At 39.9% G+C, this 22,141-nt stretch overlaps 1 long non-coding RNA gene across 1 annotated transcript; it reads left to right on the top strand.

Moving 5' to 3' along the window:
- Nucleotides 1-7,548: 7,548 nt before the first annotated feature.
- LOC115590950 (uncharacterized) lies at nt 7,549-9,540 on the top strand. Its single transcript, XR_003985863.1, has 4 exons — nt 7,549-7,681; nt 8,296-8,428; nt 9,024-9,094; nt 9,190-9,540. It is a non-coding gene; the product is annotated as an uncharacterized LOC115590950 (long non-coding RNA).
- Nucleotides 9,541-22,141: the final 12,601 nt, after the last annotated feature.

Genomic DNA, 22,141 nt, shown 5'->3' with positions numbered 1-22,141 from the left:
TTGGGGCTGCGGACAAGGCGCTGGGGTCCACCACCTGGTCAAAATGACTTCCAAATATCTGTGTGCTGTTGTAGACACCATGCATGAAAGGGCTGGTTGACTACACAATTCCCCAACCACTCGCTCATGTCATGCCACCTTGCCTCTGATGAAATTAATAACTGCATTGGCTTTAGCCCCCAAAAGAATGGACAAGCTTGCCAGCTCATCTGGAATTCTTCACAGAGCAGCCACCAGTGTGTCATCTCCCATGGTCGTTCAGAAATAACACATGATTGGTTGCATTGTCTTGTGGGAAAGCGTGTCCATTTCCTTCTCTGGTTGATTGCTTCCAGTTACACCTCTGAAGCTGCGGCAAGTATAGCTCATTTTTATGCTGTGATGAGTTCAACTGTTTTATTCGTTCACTCAGCACCGCAGCGATCTTCAAGTAGACGACCTTCCTGTCTTCTAGTCTGAGGAAAATTCCATTAGATTGGAGAATGCTCATAGTTTGAAGAATATAATTAATTGCTGCAACAATGAAAGTAGTGGATGAGAGAAAAAAAAGGATCATAACAAAACCAGCAAATTCTAACTTCATTCACTTCAAAGCTTCTATATCTGCGTATATCATTAACAGTCTGAAGATCAAATAATTTCCACAAGCTGTCAATCAACATATTGCACACAACACAGGTGGAAACTGTCTTCTTTGCATATCACACAGAAACTCTGTACACGCATGAGTGGATTCGGCAAAAGGGGTCAGAGTTCAATAGAATAAAATCATCCAGCACTCCCTCTTGCCAGTCACTCTCTCTGCGCTCGTCTTTGCAAAAAATTGATAATTAGAAATGCATCATTGTTTGGAGAACGGCTAAGGGAACTGAAGCCGCAGTTTTCAGCAAATTGGAAATATTACAGCACTTGCACTTCTTCTATTTTCTGTTAGAATAGAAAAAGTGTTAATTGTCAAACTTGTAATCTCCATCGTGTCTGCAAAAAAGGCAGATTTGCAAACTTAACTAATGTTGTAAAGCTTATAACCTGTTTCATCATGTTTCCTAGCTCACTAAAAAGATGGATTCAAGTCTGAAATACAGTGACTTTTATTCCAAACTGAGGCAACCAAACATTGAGGGTGTGAGGACAAACTGAAGATAGAAAAAGGGAATAGAGACCGAAGGGGAAGAGAAACGAGAAACGAATCAGAAATGTGCGAAAATAGCCATTGTGACATTTTATTCAAATTAGTGATAAATCCATCTACTTTGAGTTGACAGGGCACCAGATGATATTTTAAGTTAGCATAGAAAAAAAAAAAATATGTAAATGCAGGTGTAAATTATGCAGTGGGGATGTGGAGGCGGTTGACTGTTATCACATTGCCCTGTTGGATTCCCTTCCTGGAGAGATGCTAATGCGTGCAGTGGCTCAGGTAAACAAAATAAACACAAACTACTTCCTCCAAACTGACATGCATACTTTACAGTTTTTGTGACATAATAATTGGAGGGGGAAAAAGCAGTCTTTTAATCAACTTCCAGATTATATGTATATTTTCTTTTGATTGTGCATTTTGCTTTGGAGTTACACGAGAAATGGGAAACCAGAAATGAGTGTTATTCTAGAGAGCACTTGCAGATTTGGTCCTTAAATTATCACCTCTTATGAATATAAAGTATGAGCAGTAGGAATCAGAAGGGAAATAGATGGTAAATGTCAATTCAAATTCAAATCTTCTGGTATGCATACAGCATTACGCAAGCTCACACCAAAAGGTCTAACAATGTAGGTACCCTGATTTCCTTCCTTCTTTCAAAGATATAACATGTAGGAATTACACATTAAAATGTCAAGACAATAAAACCTTTGACAATAAGACAATAAAACCTAACAATGCTACTCAATATAAATATAAATATATATATATATTAGGGCTGTCAAAGTTAACGTGTTAATAACTCGTTAACGCAACATCCTCTTAACGGCGTTAATTTTTTTAACGTGCGATATTAAAAAAAAAAAAGAAACGCCCATTGTTTGATTTATGGCCATAGATGCCATCTGTAGTCTTGATCCAGGGGGTGACAGAAGAATAAGAAAGGGAATCAGAAGAACGAGAAGCAGGGTTGGCGTTCGGGAAAAACACGGTGGACTGAAAAGCGAAAGTGAAAGGAAATGGAGAAAGGACTTATGAACGGCAAATTTACTTTCAAAACACTGCCAGATGGTTCGGTCGATAGGACAAAAGTTATCTGCACGTACTGTCGACATGAAATGAGTTACCATTGAAGTGAATTATGTCCAGTCTCAAATATCATTTGCAAGCCAAACACTTGGCAGATGCAGAGAGCCCCCCCCCCCACACCAAAAGCAGATATCACCATGTTTTGATCCCATTTAGGGTGAGGGGATATTTTTTGAGCCTTTTATTTTTTAAGTGTTGAATTAACATTTTCATAAAGCAAGCATATTTGCCCTTTCTTATGTTGTTAAAAGTATTAAGAACATGAAAAAATTATATTAAGGTACATTTAGAACAGAAAAAAATGTGCCAAAAACATTGCGATTAATTTTCGATTAATCGCGAGTTAACTATGGACAAAAATTTCTTTTTTTTTTACAACTTTATTTAAGGCATTTTCAGTTATAGACACAAAGATTAACATACAAACATACACATACACATCATTTCTCATGAACATAATCCCATGCTAGTACCCTCCCCTTCTCCCTCCCCACATACCCTCCCTTGGGACCAAGAATATAGGGGACAAAAAAAAAAAAAAAAATAATCCAATGCTGCATATCAATCAATGGGCTAGTCAGACAGGTTGAGATGACAAGAGAAAATGCCAAGGCAACATGATTGGTTAGAGATTTAACTTCTTTACATATTCAATAAAGGGAGACCACACTCTGATATATGTGTCACACGAGCCATTCATTGTAAGTCTTATCTCCTCTAGTTGAAGAAGAGACAAAACTTCCTGGATCCATCTCCTGAAGGGTGGGCATTTGTTAGATTTCCAATTCATTAAAATCACCCTGCGAGCAATAAGACTGCAGAACGCTATTGCTCTCTTTTGTGTGTTAGTGGAACATATTTCTGAAGGTGTGACTCCAAATAGAGCGGTGAGTGGATTGGGTTTAAGGGGTGTGTTACATAGCACTGACAAACAGTCGAAAATAGAGGACCAGAAATCAACCAAAAAGGGACAGGACCAAAACATATGGCCGAGTGACACCTGGTCGTCACACCTGGGACAGGTAGGGAGAACAGACGAATATATTTTGGCTAGCCTATCATTAGAGTAATGTAACCGATGGAGTACTTTGAATTGTATCAGCCCATGCCTTATACATATAGAGGAGGTGTGTATGTTGGAGATACATCCAGTCCAGACATCATCCGGTATCACAATTTCCAGATCCCGTTCCCATGCTTCACGCGTTTCAGCGTGCGATGGGGGATCCATATTATGTATTATATTATATGCTTTGGAGATTAGACCCCTGTTCCATGGATTCAGGTTTAATAAATCGTACACAGAATCTTTGTTCGGCGGCTTGGGATAAGTAGGGAAATGTTTGGAGGCAAAACTGCGTGCTTGGAGATATCTGAAAAAATGAGATCTTGGGATATTATGATCTTTTACTAGGGCTTCGAAGGACAGGAAGGAACTCTCATCGAACAAATCATCAAAGAAAACCAGTCCGTGCCGATGCCAACCAGCAAAATTCTGGTCCATCTGTGAGGGTGCAAAGAGATGGTTAAAAGAAAGAGGGGAGAGGCTATTCATCTGATCAAGGTTAAAATGCTTACGAAATTGTACCCAAATTCTAATGGAATTAGACACCACAGGATTAGAAAAAGTCTTGTTATTTGTCTGCGCTGCCAGTGGAGCTGTTAGCAGCGAGATAGGGGATATCATTGTGTGTGATGAAAGCTCCATCATCGCCCAGGCAGGTCCATGTTTGTCAGAGAAAGATGTCACCCAATATGCCAATTTAGAAATATTTGATGCCCAATAATAATGGAGGAAGTTGGGGAAACCCAATCCTCCTTCTGATTTAGGTCTTTCCAAATAGACCTTCTTAATACGCGGTGTAGCATGATTAACTATGGACAAAATTTGATTAATTGCGATTAAAAAAATTAATCGTTTGACAGCCCTAATATATATATATATATATATATATATATATATATACATAGTGTGTGTTTCAATTCAGGTCAATCATTAAACTCAGCACTCACTAGACACTTTTTTTAACTTCTCTGATGCCTGTAATGTTACATTCATGTAGTAAAGTACATTTCCCCTCCAGCTCCAGTCAGCAAACAAACCAGCAATGCCGGTCGCCTCTGGCAATCGACGCTGCAGTCAGGTTGATAATCAGGAGTGAAGATCTACTTTTTGCTCCCCCCAAATCTAAGTATTCTCCGAGCTCACCTCCTGCCGGTAAAGGGCTCAAGATTCCGATGTTACTCAGGGTGTTTATTCTTCCAGAAAGTCTGGCTCTGCACACAACTCGCCCCACCAGAGCTGGCCAGCTCTGATCAGACGAGCAGTGGCTAATTCTGCTCAATCCTCTCCACACATCATTCAACAAGCACCTTTTGTTTTGCGCATTTGACAAGAGCACTGTGGTGAGTTCCTGAAAATACATGTGACATCTGATAGAAATCCCTTGTGCTGGCAAGGAATGATGCAATGACAAAGTGCAGACATAGACTGATGCTAATTGTTTAGCAAATTTCTTCACATATTACTAAACAGTGAAATGCAGTCAATTATATGTAGAGATTGGAAGTGTTACCATCAAACCAACTACCGAGATTATCAAGGGTTAAACTCAAACAATCATGTGGGTAGCATGGTTGGAGGTATGGATATTATTTTTTGCATGTGTCTGTTTTGCTTAATAAATTGAAAGTGGCATTTGTGCGCACAACACAAGCACATTTTTTAACACATCTGGCAACTGGTGTGAAAGTACAGAAGCGCATTGAGTTCACTGGATAACAAAAAGTAGACACCTTATCTCGTAATTACGAGAAAAGATCTCGTAATTACGAGATCAGGAACTCATAAGTACGAGAAAAGATCTCGTAATTATAAGATCAGGATCTCTTAATTATGAGAAAAGATCTCGTAATTATGAGATGAGGAAAGGTGTGTCGTTGATTGTGGTCAAGCCAGCCGTGGTTCGCGTTTGCTTGGTCAAATCAGCCGCACCGTTTTTTTCTAGTGCGCGAATCTAATAACATTTACGGTAATCGTACTGAAGCCGCTCTAAAGAGCTGCTGGTAGTGACTGTGTGGGTCAGACTGCAGTCTCACAGTCAGACCCATGAAGCACACGAGGATAAGGATTTTGACAGAGGATTACTTAAATAGTACACAGTAGAAGTACTTCATTATAGTTACACAAGTATTCTAGGGAATACTTAGCTCAGCAGTATATGAATCTTGGTCTACTTATGGAAAATACGTTTTTTAATAACACATAAAAGTTGGGCGAAATATCGTTATTCTTTTTCTCTGTTAAGGATTTTGACACAGGATTACTCGAAAAGTACACAGTAAAGGCATTTCATATTATGCATGCAAGTAGTCTAGGAAGTGCTAAATCCAGCAGTTTATGAATCTTGAACTACTTACGGAAACAATGTTTTTTGTTGTTGTTGTTGTTTTTTCTCATGTCATCCTTTACTTTGAAATCCGGATACCTTCGTGATACCTTCAGTTTATTACCGGGAGTATTAACTGTAAAAGTATGATCTCATAATTATGAGATCTTTTCTCATAATTACGAGATCCTGATCTCGTAATTACGAGATCTTTTCTCATAATTACGAGATAAGGTGTCTATTTTTTTTTTTATCCAGTGAATGCAATGCGCTTCCGTATGAAAGTAATTGGAGGGTGTTAAATCCAAATAAACTTTTCTATGATGGCTCAGACAAAAGAAAACAAAATGTTAGTGTGAACAAAATGTTGTAAACAATGGTTTAATGTATGGAATATTGGAAATTTATAATAATTAAGTCAAGCAAGTATCGCACTTGGAGCTATGATTTAGTTGAATGTCAGAAAATAGGTATTCAACCGTACATTTACCACTGCAGAGTGACAGTGATCAACACACACTTTTCTCACAGGCCAGAGCAAAGCTGTAGTTTCAATCATAACCGACAGCAAAAATCACATTTATTTATGAACTGTGATTTTCAAGGTTTCTCCGACGTTTCCAATGCTTTGAAAATTGCACCTTGTGAAACATAAACACATTTTCCTTTGCTAATTCCCAAAAACTTTTGCCACAGAAAGCTTCTTCAAAAGATTCTTTTTCATGGATATGACATGGAAAACCATCATATTGCATGTAAGGTATGTGGACAGAGTTGTCACTACTGTACAAATGCTAATGATTTTAAAAGGAGGCACTTCATCCCTGTTCCTTGCTACCTAGTCAGTTAACCTAGATACATTTCAAATGAAATGTATCCATAATTATTACTTCTGTCGAGTTGTTACGATTTTAATGGGTCAGGTTTGTGTGGAATATACAGACCAATCCTGCGTCAGAGTAATTAAGTAGGATAATTAATCAGCTGCTTTACATACTGTACTGTAGGTTTACCAGGTAATGTGCAATGTTGAAGATGACGTTTCGCTGGTTGCAGACTTGGAGTGCATTCGGATGTTTCTTATTCATTAGAAGTATTTTCTATAAGGGCATACAGGGAGTCAAAGGTGGTTATAGTGATCTGCACCAACAGCTCTTAAAATAGATTCCTCCATACAGTAGATTGATTGACAGGAGTGTTGTGAAGCTCTAATGGAGAAAGAGTCAGTCTGCAGTGTTTCGCTCACGCTGCAGATAGCTGAAGTTAGAATGGTGAAGGCACTCTGATGTAAAGTTATAGATTGCTTTTTTTTTCCAGATCAGCTTTAAAAGAGGAAAGGTCTAATTTTGGCAGCGCTTCAAGCAGCAGGAAATAACTGAACCTGGAAGTCAAAACTAGACTCTGAGTCATATAGCTACTTCTGCCAGGTTTCTAGCTGTGTGGCTGTGTGCCTTCACAAAGGCGAGGTTAAAAAGTCTTCCTTCCCTGTGTTTCTCTGTCACATGAAGGGGGTGCAAAACTGGAACGCCGTAGAACTGCAGCTTCCTTTCAGTTGTCTCCTGAACAGTTTTGACTGCTAAAGGGTTGGACTCTCACTGTGATACAAGCGTGTCAGAACAACAACAAATCACAAAACTTCCAAATAGACTCATAGACTTGTACAAGATTTTGTGGAAAGTTCAGCCAAGGTGTCACACAAGTACCACGTGCGAACACACACAACACACAGCAGTTCATTTTCACATTAACCTTTTAACAGGTTCATACACCCTGCTGAAGTGTTTTTCAATCCTGGTCCTGGAGGCCCGCTTCCCTGCATGTTTTAGACGTTCCCCTGCCCAAACACACCTGATTCAAATGAATAGGCCGTTATCAGGTATCAGCAGAGCGCGATAACGATCTCATCATTTGTGTCAGATGTGCTGGGGCTGGGGTAACATCTCAGACCCTGTCCACACACACACACACACACAGACACTTAAAAAATAAAAAAAGAACGTTCACACATATCGGCATTTCAGCTCACTAAAAACGGAGCTTTTGGAAAACTCCTGCTAGGGTAAGATTTTCAGAATATCAATGATGCAGACACCGACATTTATCAGTGTTGGTAGCGTCATTAGCAAATGTGAACTTGGAGTACATGTTATGATATTTGAGTATTTGAGTTGAGGAATGGATTCATACCTTCTTTTGCAAAGCCTTTTTTTAAACAAAACATGTGCACTAGACCTCAAACCTGCAGAACAGAGGGCCTCAGGAAGAGGAGTAAAAAAACGCTGTTTAAGTCTCTAAAAGTGCTGAACATGGGGTATTCTTTTTCAGCTTATGCAAATAGTGTTTATAATGCTTTTTGACTAAAGTATCAAGGGCATCCAGATATATTCTGTGTGGCTCAGTCACTCACTTAATAATATATGGTACACAAGTTTACATCCCTTTGGAGACAGGCTTTTTGAGGGGACAGAAAGTCTCTTCCACACTGATGTCTTCATTTCTAAATCAAAAAGTCTAAATTCCTCAAGAGTCATAAATGAGTCAGGAGCCGTCTGCTGTGTGTTAAACTAATTAAACAATAAACTACCTCAAATCCCAAATTTAACTGGGGTTTAAGGTAGAAAACAGAGTAAATGTTCATCCTGTGTTTTTTTTGTTTTTTTTTCGGGAGGATAGGGAGAGCAGCGCAACGGGAACACAAACCAGTCGTCTCGACTTTCAGCACTGAGGTGTGCCCTCGCTGGCGCACCCTCTCTAGCTGAAGTGTTGGGCTTTGTGAGGCTCTAATTACCTAAGCTGCCAACACCAGGTGAAGTGTATTTCAGCTAATGAGGCATCAGAAAACAGGCGTGAGGGATTTTACAATATGAATGGGAACATTTTCCTCCTTGTTTTCCCTATTAATGCTTTAGGCCAGTTTGCCTTAGATAGTTCTGCTGAGGGGAATTGTGGAGAATGCATAACAATGGGCAACATTTTTTTCATCCATTGTTTATTAATTTATTATTTATTCCTGAACTTTATTTTTTCATTTTTTTCATAAGCTAGGTCAGAGTGTTTACTGGCGACTTATTCAGGGTGTACCCCACTGTTGCCCAATGTCAGCTGGGATCGGCTCCAGCCCCCATATGACCCTGAAAAGGATGGGAAGTTTCAGATCATGGGCGGATGGAAGGCCAGAGAATTTTATTGGTGCAGGAATAAGTACATCCAGATTCAGAAGAAACAATGGTGATGTGGTGACAGCCATGAAAACTTTATTCATGCAAACTCCCACAGCTGACATCAATGTTGATACGTCAGCCGCCGATAAATGAAAAGACTGCGTACATACTCCAAACTGTTATATATTTCTTTGCTCAAGGATATTTCATGAGGCCGCTGTTGACATCTCTTTTCCTCAGGCATCCTTGAAGAAAAACAAACAGTGAACCGTTACCTAAAAAGGGACATCTGGCCATCGCAGTGCCTGCATGTTAGTGTGAGATACTCAGAGGACTTTTGCATGAAATAAATAAATACATTCCAAAAGGCACTTTGTTCAGCTTTATAATGATTCACAATTTAAAGTATTTGCAGGCCGCAACATGTCTCCGCCCCACATGTATGTACTTAAGTCGAAGCCTGCCTGGCCTTTGGCGGCGCTCCACCCACTGCTCCCCCATCTGTTTTCTGCCTTACTGATGGAGCGGCGTGCCAGGGGAGGCCTTCTGCAGCACAGACCCGCCCGTCCTGGACCCGCGATGCACCAGACAGGCAGCCCCTGTTAGCTGCAGTGACAAAAGACTCTGTTGGGTTGGTGTTTAATGAGGCGCTACTGTGTATTCATTCAATAATAACAGCCATATGGTTGTCATCACTGAACATGCCTCCCCACTTTGTTAGATAGTTCGGCAGCGTCTACAAGGGAGGACAATTAGCATGGTGATGTGCAGTGCATTGGGGTGGGTGTGGGGGGGTTGCATTTTTTTATTTTATTTTTATAAATCATTGTTTGAAAATGTACAGCTATTATGTAATAAATTAAACCAAAATAAACCAAACATTATTTTTCGTAATGTTATCACATATTGTGGGTTTCATCTGCTATCAAAATAGATCAATATAAATAGCAATTAATATACTGAACAGCAAGCTTTAGGTATTCATGCATATTATGCAAAGGCATACCAAAAAAAGCACAAACATATTCAAATATGAAAAAAGTGAAGAATTACATGAGGAACAGTTCATTTGCATCTGACCTAAAAAAACATTTCAATTAACACATAAAAAGATAAATGGAGTCATCCGTCTCTGCTTTAGCAGGAAAAGTTAATTTAACAATCAAGCAAAATGTGCAATGGAATTAGATCCAGTGAACTGATCATGGTGTACATGAAGCATGTGACATATGTGTCAGTCAAGCTTCCCCTTTCATGTGCAGAAAAAGTCTGCAGATGAGAAAACAGCAGACATCCGAAGACCAAGCACACTTCGGTGTTTGTTAAAAATTACACTAAAATGTCTTTTAGATGGTTTTCCACCATTTGAGGTTTGACTGGTGGTCTTTTATTTCTGTAGTGTCATTGCTCCCTCTTTCTCTGCAGTCATTTCACACCACCTGAATGGAGAAGTAGTGCATCCAGCTGCAAATATTTACATAATGGTAGCAGACAGGAACCCAAATTAACTTGTGTATTCTCTGCAAATTCTGTTAGCATTTGCAGTACATGTGGATGGAAACCTGGGTATTTTTCTTCCTGGAAGGTTGGTGCTCAGTTTAACATTTGGTGCAACGTCCCATAAATACCCATCTCGGCGAGGGATGAGTCACAAAACAAGAGGAATAGATGCAGAGAATGAGCCAGGTGTCTGCTCCACCGAGAGGGTGTAGTATATCCTGCCATTACACCTCCCTTGCTTTCCTCTGTGTGTCTCAGGCCATAAAACATCTCCCTATTAGCATCCCAGACACTTAGCTGAGGAGCGGCTTCTCTCTTTATATGCAGGCTCAGGCACATGATCATTTCCATTACAATCATTTGGGTGAAAATATGCAGCAGACACAAACATGACATTAATTTTAATGCGGTGCCACAGCACTGTTCAATTACATTCCATAAAATATTCACAGGGAATCTCGCTCTGATTTAGGTAGAGGGGGTATAGCGCAGCTGGAACTTCATGGGTGTGCTGACGCTGAAGATAATATATGAATGTGTGGGTATTTTTCATGGCAGGTACCGTATGAGTTATAAGTAAAGACAGGGCTTCAACATGCTGTTTCAGTTTTGATTCAGGAGCACATCAAACATACTTTGAGAGGTTCCATACTGTAACATCTGGGACTGTAGGTGCTTTGGAAGTCAGCCAGCTGTGCTATGGAAAGGCAACATGTGCATCATAAAAATTGCTTCACATCATACCTTAAATTCAGCCTTCACTTTCGGTACGGACTTATCCTAGCAAAGTACTTAAAGGCCAATGCCTTATAGTGATAGTTGCCGGTTTTAATCATAGTCCAAACAATGTAATTGAGTCGAGACATAGAAAAGGGCTTGTTAAGGAATAAAAAATGGAGCTATGGGTTGGGGGTAAAAGGATTTTCTGAAACGGTGAAGGCGACAAAGGCGGCAGCCCACTCACCACAAAAAAATCTTGACATTGTAAGTTTCTGAAAACTACAGTTAAATCAAATGAATTTTTCATATTAACATTTTTTTTGGGCTTATTATTATAGGGATGGTGCAAATCATTAAAACTTTCTATAGGCCCCCTGCCAATGTGTTAAAAAGGCTACCTAAAAATACGACATAGCGATTCATACAATATGGTATCACTCTACAGGAGGAGAAGGGGAGGAGGGTGCTGTGACAACAAGGTGAGACAGCTGCCACGCGAGAGACCAGTGTTGGAGACGCATGTTATTTTTACCGAAACGTTGCAACAATCTCCAGCTGTGTTTGTGGAAACACCATCAGGTTAGCTAAAACTTGCACTTTTCCTAGTCCTAAACAAGTGTTTTTTCTATCTAAATTGTTAAAATATAACATTTAAATCTTAATTTTACATGAACAGTACAATTCAAATATTTCCTTTTGAAAAAGCCTATATCTCCAACATTTCTTACTATGGCCGGGTTGCTTCTGGCTTCATCGTATCACCATTTCAGCAAAGAGCAGTCGTGGCTATCGTGCTCCTAATGTAATGCACTTTCACTACACGGTCCAAGCTTTTCAGCCCACCGACATGTGAAACACCTCCATACAGTCAGTTAGCAAGTTTGGACAGGAGCCTGCCACCTGCACTATCACTGCAACAAACAAGCAGCTGTTGTGAGCACCTCACAGCATCGCTCGGCTGCTGAGTTAAAGATCTAAATTCAAAATTGTCATTCAAAATGGCACACTGATACTGTTGCAAATGCACAGCATCTATTAGCAGTGTGACAGTGAAGAAGAACTCTGGCGGTGGGCAATTCTTCCACTTTGCCATTTGCTACAAATCAGAATCTTTGACAGGATAGGTATTTCTCCGAAAGGACTATTGATTTACTTGTTTTGGCAATCTTAGGAGAGTGTTTCATAGGATTCTCTATTTAGCCTGCCAACATTTAGAACAAAAGAGAGAGAGTTAAATGTAGGCAAAAAAAAGAGGAGGAAGAAAGAGAGGTTTTCTCACTAATGAAAAACACCTCATAGTCTATTTTCTGAATGGGCTGACTCATATTGCAGTTGTGGGAAGAGTCTCTACAAGTGTAGTCTGTGGTTAAGTGTTCTCAAATAAACTGCTCTGACTTTGTCTTGCCACTGGCATTCCAGCTCGACATCATTACTGCGCCGATCATCCATTTGGACATTCAAAGTCAGTGTTTATCTTGCACTTACTCCTGAATAACAGCGAATGTAACATCAATATAGACAAGTGTCCCACTGTTGACGAAACTGAGAATGGTCTTTATCAATCCTAACAAAGGTGGGCAAAGAAAGGCAGCTGCATTATATTTAGCAGGGAGCAAGAAGGAAAAATCACAATGTGACATCGCATACGCTGTCCTCCATAGGGACCCTTTAATGCTGATGCCGAGGAGCTGAAAATTTAATTTCCAGTCTCTCTGACAAACTGTCACTTATTCAGGTTTTAAGCATAAATCATCTAATTCTGTATATAATGCTGTAAGGGTGAATGGCTCTGCACACCAGATGGACTGTAATGTCAGCTATATCTGCCAGCTCACCTGAGACAGAACCTTCTCTATCAATATTAGAAAGTGTCAACTGCCTACTAAAAACAGACTTCCTGTTAGTGTCGGCGTCTGTGGGAGTACTTTTGCTGGGTGGATGTGACTCTTTGGGAAAAAGGGCGTCGGGGTTAACCTTCTGACGTGATTCAGCATTTGCATTGCGGTCTCAGTGAGGTCACAGGGCTGTGGCTGCAGAAATGAAGGAAGGAAAAGATGAGATATGTGGTGATATAGCAGCACAGGGTTTTGACAGCTACATCACTCTGTTTTAAATGATTCACGTTTAAAATCCTCAATGACTGGCCTAATATGAATTTGACACCAAATGGGATCCAACACACCTTAAATGCAGCATTTCAATAATTGTTCTGTGCACGAAGACGCATCAGAGTCGATGTCATTCCCTCCCCAATCTCAATTCAGGTAATTTTACGTCAGACTGTTGCAGTTTAATCTGGATAGTTTGGGGTTTGACTAGCCTGCATTGAAAAAAATGAATACAAATAAAACCATCTGTAGCCTGCTGCAGCTTAATAAACCAGGGGTAAATGCTAAAGTGGTGTAGTCCTACTTCTTCAAAGATAAAATATACAGTGAAATATGTTAATTAGCTGTGTACAGTATTTACAGTGATGACAAATCTGAAAACATTCAGCCTCATAAAAAAAACCCCAATCACATCAACTTTTTGGAGTTCTCTTTAAGCACTGCCATGAGCTGATTTGAAATGCAGATTCACCAGACGTGCATACACTGTGAATTGGTACACTTAATACAGTTAAATAACATATTATTTGGCTATAGCAAAATAAGTTAGTGAAGGTGTGTCGCTGTCATGCTGCATTTTTCCTAATACACACATCCCGCCAAATTATGGCATGTTAATCAGTGGGGCTACATATGACATGACCATGACTCTGTGCATGCGACTCGGGTGAAGAAATCATGTGTAACTAAGGGGAAAAATTGACAGCCAGTCAGAGTATTTTACATGTCCTGTGTGCGGTGTAACACACATTACAACATTATAATTTTTCTCTGTGGTAGTAAACATCTGCATCCTTGATCAGAGACATGAAATTCCTGTGCAAGTAACTCGCTAACTGATCAGACAACGAATGACGTGGTTCTCCTTCCAGCTCCATCTGCAGGTACTGTTACACGATGAGGTAATGCCGTGATGCCCAACTGACAGTCTGTCTTTCAAATTTGTCAGGCAGCCAAACGATGCCACTATGGCGATTGCCTTTGCCTCCATCCCAATCCATCTTGGTCCCAGCATGAGGTGGCTTAGAGGGCGCAGCAGGTAGCCAGGCCAGGGGGCACTGGCAGGGTCTAAATGCCAGGTCATATCATGTGTACTCAGACCCTGAGACAGGCATCCCAACTCTCTGTGCAGCCAAGCATGTTTGTTTACTCGCGCAGGTCATCATATCAGTGGCCGGCCTGCGTGGCGCGTAGTCGGAACAAATCATGACACATTATCAGGCATGAATATCCCAAACAAAAGCATGACGAACATAATGCACTCTGAACCTCAGATGACCAGTCATGTTCTGCAGTGACAAACTGCAGGAAAAAGAATATGACACAAAGTGTGTCTCTGATTTGATTATATTAGAATTTTTTTTAGATTAGATTAGAGACCTGAATCATATTCCAGCGTCATTACAGGCTGTCATCAAACAGGAAATTAAATAGAAACTCACCTGAAATAGAACAGAAAATACAGCTGCAGTCATTTTGATTGTGCTCTATATGACTTAAAATAATTCAGCAGCTTGCGTGCACTGGACTGTGTTGTCTCCCGAACATGCATGAAAATGCACATTTGAGGATCTTCTTTTTCTATCCGCCTGTTATGCAGATTATTGAAGAATTTATATAAAGCAAGTAACAATGCAATTGTGCGATCAGCAGCTATAATGTAAATATTTTGCTGGTAAATAATGTAGCACAGCCGCCTTCTGTTCACAGGACTCGTCACAGACCTGCAAATAACGTTTGACTCTTTATGGAATAATAATAATTGGTCTTTGTCTAAACACTGTAGAAAGTGTCTGATTTGAGATTCAAAGAAAAAATGTAATGAGATAAATGCTGTTTGGAGGACAGGATAGGGAGATTTTAACAATTCATTTAAAAAAAATGTATTCTTCTGTATTCTGCCTTCAACCCGTGTATGAGCTGGTGAACACAGAACTTTCTAAATCCATTTTGCAGGGACCTGACAGCCTTCTATATAAAGAAGGTCGGACAAGAGGAAACTGAGCCACACGCAAACCAGCTTTTCATCCTGCCACTGGAGCAAAACCCCACCAGACAGGTGGAGTAACTGTACAACGACTTTACCAGACAGACTGAAACAGCAGAACAAAAACCAGCACAAAACACAGCATAACACATGTTACAGCCCCTGCATAATGGACAATAAACACAAAGGAAATATTTATACCAGCCTGACAGGGAGAATTTGGCATTCTCCACCTGAGGGATCCCAGAGGACGCCTTGTAGCGGCCCTTCAGCATGTTGACAGATATCACAACAGACAAGGCACCCACTAAAAGGCTCCTCACTTCCCTGGAACTGTACATAGTCAGTTAGGACTTTCCCCAAACCGCGCTGCCAGTGCATCTTCATTTGACGTAATCTAATATTCACACAAAATGGAGGAGCTGTCCATGGATGCAGATAAAGCAAGGTTCTGTCGTGCCTGCATTATCTTTGCCAGTGGTGTGAATTACAGCTACCAATCAAGGATAATTGGTGAAGTAGCTGATTGGTCAAGTCATCTGACTGATCACCTACATTAATCTTGGAAGAGGAGAAAGGAGAAGTTTCAAACTTTAAAACTGGCACCCGAGAACTTAAAACACTTGGATTCTGAGCGTTTTCACATCAGCTTGTGTAAAGGATGGCAATCATATATACAAACATAACAATATCTTCGTGCCTGATGAGAAAGATTGTCTTTTTAACAACTTTCAATTCAACAGTTTAACCTTTAAAGTGACTTTAAAGGAATTGAGGGATATTTAAATTGTCACAAAATTGCAATTAAACATCATTTTGATTGTTAGTTCACACTGCCATTATCTGGACACAGCTATGGTTATTTTCCTGTTCAGGTGCAGGCAACTCATGATGATGTGTTGCTTAAGACTTACTTCCAGTCGGTCCTTGGGGCGAGCATGTTTTTGAGTTTTTACCATTGCAAATCGTCATTTCATCAAAGCAAAAAAATCTTTTTTTAGCGTGGAAGCAAAACGTTGTTGCCAGTGGTGCATGACACGGGTGAGCACCAATTGTTTTTGTAATCAACTCTTTACACTGTTCTGACAAGCTACTTCTTGGGGTTTGGCTAATGTTCTTTCCCAGCAGCAAAAGTGGTGTGACATTGTTATACTGTTCCAAAATGTCTCTGTAGGGAGGATGTGGGGGTTGGTTTCTTGAGGGCACAAAGTATGAAGGTGTACCATGATCTTTCCTTAATGACGCAGTTTTTTGATGACTAAATTGAGCCATACCTTGACCATGGAGTTGACAAACATTCACACAAGTGACAGGTGTTGATGCTTTTGGAACAATCAGATGGGTAAGTTCAACTAGAAATGTCTTGATTGGCCGTTCATGCTGTTGCTGGTGGTGGCAAAGAAGACATTCTTGACATTTTGATGTTCTTTATACCAGTGTCCAGCACTGAACTATGGGCTCCTGACTCAATGAAATCCACTTCTTGGATGTTATCAGGTGAGTGTGACTGATGGCAGGGTGGCAGGAAGAGAAAGTATGATTGGATAAGACACTGAATAAAAAAAATCCAAGCTGCTCCTCCCCGTCAAAGTCAGTATTCATCAAGGTGGAGTGAGCGGAACAGCCCGTTCACTCTGACTCTATTGTGACAGGGGAGAAAGTGAAATAGACAGCGAGTACTACAGTGCAGTTAGTTTTACATGAAAAGTGGGTATTCCCTTTATTTTCATGGTTGTTCCAGACGGCCCCAGTAAATGTCAAGCCAATTCACAGATGTCAAATTCGATCCAATCATGCCGTTTGGAGCAGACTGTAATTGACTAGTGTGAACACTGCACTTTGTAATGATTGATATGTTGACATGCCTATTTGCGGAATATTTAGAGGGTTACTGGTCCATTTGCAAAGTGTTTAAAATGTTGAGCATTCAGAAGGGAAAGTGGTTCCTTTCAAGGATTAAAGGGACAGCTCAACCCAATATCAAAAATGCATGTTTCCTCTTACCTATAGTGTTGTTTTTCCCATCCCGATTGTTTGAGTTGCTGAGTTGTTGTGTACTTCAGTTATCCCAAATGTTTTCAACAATGTTCAAACTCAGAGAAATAAATAAGTTTACTCAAGGTATTCAAGATGAAAATTGGCAAACAAGGCCAAACTTAACGTGAATGAAACTTTAAAACATTACCTAGTCTGTGAACAATTGTGCCTGATTCAGATGGATTTTTATCAGCAGTGGTGGTTGTTTAAAGGTGTTTTAACAAAAGTGAAGCAATCATATGTGTCTGTTTGGGTTACTTGCACGATGTTATTCTGCCCAAAACGGCTAGATTACTTTACTGTACATTAACCGCAAGCAATGCTGCACACCAATTCAGCACACACCAGACTCTTGTTCTCCCTTTTCTACTCCCCTCTCCTCTTTATAACGCTACGTTCATGAAGTTAAGCACATCGCTTGAGGCTCAAGTCATCGGCAAAAATGATAGAAAATAAACACCCGACAACAGAGGTGACCTCTGCTGCAGTCAGGTTAAAAGATTGAAGATTATTCCACTTTTTAATCCCAGAAGTTAAAAGGTAATTTCTAAGATCTCCTCTTGTCGATTAACAGCTCCCAATCAGAGCAGAGTCCAGTGAGACTCACTGTGTTTATTCTCCGGAGGGTCTGACACGCTGCTCTAGTCCAGTGGTCCCCCAAAAAATCAAGCTAGCTGAGATTAGTGGAAAACAAACGTCTTCGGAGAGCTTCTTAAAAAGGAAACAGCCCAAAGATGAGACGGAAGAAGAGGGAGATGGACAACTGTATTGAAGTTGGCTGTTAAAGTGGCTGAAACCGGTCCGTGGTGCAAAAAAGGTTGGGGACCACTGCTCTAGTCGACTCTATAGGCACCTGCGCAACGGCTATGTTCTCCTCCGCTCTGCTCAGCCCGCTACATAATAATTAGCAAATTATTAAATGTTTTGTTTCAATAGAGAACTGGCAGACGCTACATGTTGTACATCTAACACCACAAACCAAGTGCCATCTAGATTCATTATGTTAGAGAGGAGGCAGCCGATATCTCCAAATCTCGATAACTCGCAGTCAAACAATCTAGATGGACATACAGTACCACAGGCAAGAGAAAAACATGCATTTTTGATTTTGGAGAGAAATGTTCCTTTAAAGTTACAGTATCATCCTTTGAACAGGCTGGTAATAATTATCAACTTTTATTTCCACATCATACCGTTATAGTTTGGTAAAAAACAACGTTGACTCTCATACTGTTGTTTGTGTTTTCACCCACTTACACATGATTCCACACCTCCCAACATATAATGTAGTCAGATGTTGCGCATGGCCGCATCTGTACACACCACCCCAGGAGTGATAATGAGTTATATTATCAAACTGACTATAAAATATCTTCTTTTACTCATCTCTGCAGTGCATCAACCAGGTAGAAATATCCACAAGTCTGGTCAGCAGAGTGTGACCAGACTCCTGAAACGCACCCAAACTGGGCTGATCAACAGGCTGTCATTTTGTCATTTACTTGATTTAATGGGTGTCCTTTTTCTGCTTCACTTTCACTTTTGTGATTTATGCCGCGGGAGCATTTTTACATAAAATCTTGATTAGTGCAGCTGCAAGGCTACTAATGGCTTTAACAATGTTTTGGGCTTAATTTAGTCACATTGAGACACACTTCTTAAATGGGTTTGATCTCACTTGCAAATTTGCATTTAAGTCTTTCAAAAGAAAAAAAAATCATCTCCCATCCTTTAAAAAAAGAAATCTGTTCCACAGCCAACCGGACATCTGTCTTTTTTTCCTTCCTCTCTCCAGTCATCCATTCATGCCTGCTCTTACATTCCACTTCTCACCCGCCTCCAATCCACCACCTTTTTTCTGTTCCTTCCTTTTAGTCATCCATCTGTGACAACCTACACCTCCCTCACACACTTCAAGTTTGTCCATTTGTTACTCTTTCCCACAGCTCAGACACACACCCCCGCCACCACTCGCTCATTTTGTACGTCTACCTGTTAGTGTCTGTTCTGCCTACACACTCCCTGCGTCCTCTCGCCTGACACCCCTCCACTGGCGTTCTCCTGCGCCGCACATATTTTGTCTTCCCACATTGTGAGTGGTATTGAATGTTTGTTTTTCAGCTCTGAATGCATCATTTCTTAATTTTCCCTTTAGTAGCTGAAACCAGCCTAACCCCCAGCATTTGTACACGCTGTACTCCTCTCTGAATGAAGGAGGATTTATTTTTAATTTGTCTGCTGTCTGTTATATCTCGAACCTTCACACACCCCATCAGTGGTAGATAGTCTTCACTGATGCAGAAATATATACATTCATTTACGTAGTAGTGTAGTATACTGTTTTAAAAAACACACTTTCATCAGTGCATACTTTGCATCCACATCTCAGCCAGCATCATCCTTTATAGCGTCGGGCTTTCAATGTTCCTTGCTGTGCTATCTCCACTGCTTTAGCTACTCTCTCTCTCTAACTAGGAGGAACTAGGTGTCACATGACACAGCCAGCTAATTAAGATATTCTTCTGTGCAATTATCACAAAACACCCTTTATTCACATCAATGAAATAATTGCAAATGTGTGTTGTTGTTTTTTTTTTTATCTCAGAAATCCTCCACGGACACCCTCGTCTCTTCTATGTAAATGAAAATCACACAATTATCTCTGTTCTCCTTGGCTGGTAAAATACTTTACATATCCACCTGAATGCTGACAATGTAGATAGACTGAAACATGGAAATATATCTTTATTGTGAAGAGTAATGATATTGTTCCAGTATTGTTAGACCTGACATGAAATTAATTGCACAATTTATAAACCTCCATAGTCCATGTTCTTCTTTCAACTGTTTATTGAAAACGCTACACGGGTAATGTTCAAAGACTAGTGTGCATTCAAGGGTCCTATGCTTCAACTAGATTATCAAACAAGCGCATGACAGCATGTAATACCTCTTGCCCAGTCAGAAAGCCAGGGCAGACTGCAGTGGTCATTGGTCCTTATTAAACATGGTGTAATGAAACTATGGAACTGCTTATCCTAAGTAAGTCAAAACATTAGCAACACATTAATTATTTCCACATATTTTTTCTGGCTCTAACATCAAATGTCAAATATGTTCAATTTCACCCAGCAGATGCTCTTAATGCATCTTCATATTAATGCATCATGTTGCAGCTGTGATTCTGTTTTCGCTTAGTGTGAAGAGGGAACGCAGGGACACCGTCAGGGTCCAACTGCTTCGGACTGGAAGCTTGATAGACCTCACATAAGCCAGTACACATGAAATGAAAGTTATGTGGAAATTGGGAGTAAAATAGAGGCCCACGGATGATATATTTTTTCTAGGTGAGATGAAAAAGGAGGCTTTATATATCTTTTTTTCCTTTTTGTTCTCATTGTGGTTTGGGTGTGTATCTGGGTGTTATTCATTGGGTTTCAGGACACTCGTGGGATAGAACAAGGCAGGGGGGCCATTGTAGTTACTTCAGAGGAGGGGGAAAAAAAATCTCCAATCTCTTTCTTTCAGGACTTTTCTTCCTTCACCAAAGTGCCAGATAGAAAGAAGAGATGGATCACACATTTGATTGCTGCAGAATATAAAATGTGGATTCTTCCGTTTCTGTGTTGTATTGAAACAGCAGATGTGTTGTGATCTAATTATCGAGGCAAAACAAGGTCACAGTAATTTAAAAAATCACATTGGTAAAATGAAACCCTCTTTAGAAAATTTAAGGTGTAATTTGTAAAATATGTCCAGTATTCAAAAGTTGTTCAAAAGTATAGGGGAAAGGCTATTGTAAAAGTCACTGACAATTGTCGCTCTTATATTGATTGTAGCTCGCTACCGTTCGCTGATTAGCTCATAGCTTAGTTCACTGGGGTTCCTGTGGCTCTACAGTCTGCATGAACCAAGATGCACGGAGGTGATTTACAAAAGTACAGGGTCCATCTAGTGCCTCTTGCTTAACAAAGTAGTATTACAAGAAAATACGAGCCTTAGCTTGCTGGTTAGCATGCTAACTTCAGTAGATATCTCTGCAACCAATGTTGGGCAAGTTACTTTCAAAATGCAATATATTACATATTACCAGTTACTTTTATTTGTACTAATTATTACATTACTATATTACTGTCTGCGTAGAGTAATAAATTACTTTTTACACTACGTTTTAGTTACTTTCAGCTAAATGCCCAAATAACCTATATAGAACAATTACATATCCTGGATCTATTTAAATAAAAGAATGGCTTTGGACACAGTGATGAGCAGGCAGACAACGGATCAACATCTGTCACACAGAGACTGAACAAAGAACCAATATTTATATGGTCATGTTGGTGTGGGTAGATTTTTGAAAATGAAACAATAAATGCTAATGAATGTTAATATACGTACAATAATGCAATACAGCAACAATGTGATTCTTAGCTGCTTACATGGGACGTTTTGTGAACCCTCAAATATGAAACAAAAACTGACAGACCAATAAGTGAAACCCACAATCATATGTTATGCAGCTTGCTCATATTAAAAGATGTGTAATTAATGCACACAGATGTATAAAATGACTGCTTTAATATACTGCAAATGAGAACATTATTGGAATGTTGCATAATGGTGAGTATGTTCGCTGCATGGACCTAGTAATGGATGATCTGCATGATCTCTATCACTACTTTTAATGTGCATGTAAACATAATGTTAATCTAGCACATGAATATGGGATTCGACCCAGACTCCAAAACGGGTTGTAAAGTTACTAAAAGATCCCAGGTTTGATCCCGACTCCAGCAAGTCAGTAAGCAAGAAGACCGAACCACTCGCTCACTTTAAGTCATTCAATATGAGCCCCTGAGTTTAATGCCTCGGATATTACATCGGAGCACTCACTTGAAATATAACAAAGAGATTAAACAAATAATGATACACTGCAAATGCCCATGTGGGTCCAATAAAAGTACAGTGATATAAATAACACCAATATGAAACACTCTAAGCCTATG

Source organism: Sparus aurata, chromosome 11 (genome assembly GCF_900880675.1).
Source record: "Sparus aurata chromosome 11, fSpaAur1.1, whole genome shotgun sequence".
Lineage (NCBI taxonomy): Eukaryota > Metazoa > Chordata > Actinopteri > Spariformes > Sparidae > Sparus > Sparus aurata.
The sequence above is the reverse complement of the archived record's forward strand: the minus strand, read 5'-3'. Positions and strand labels throughout refer to the sequence as shown.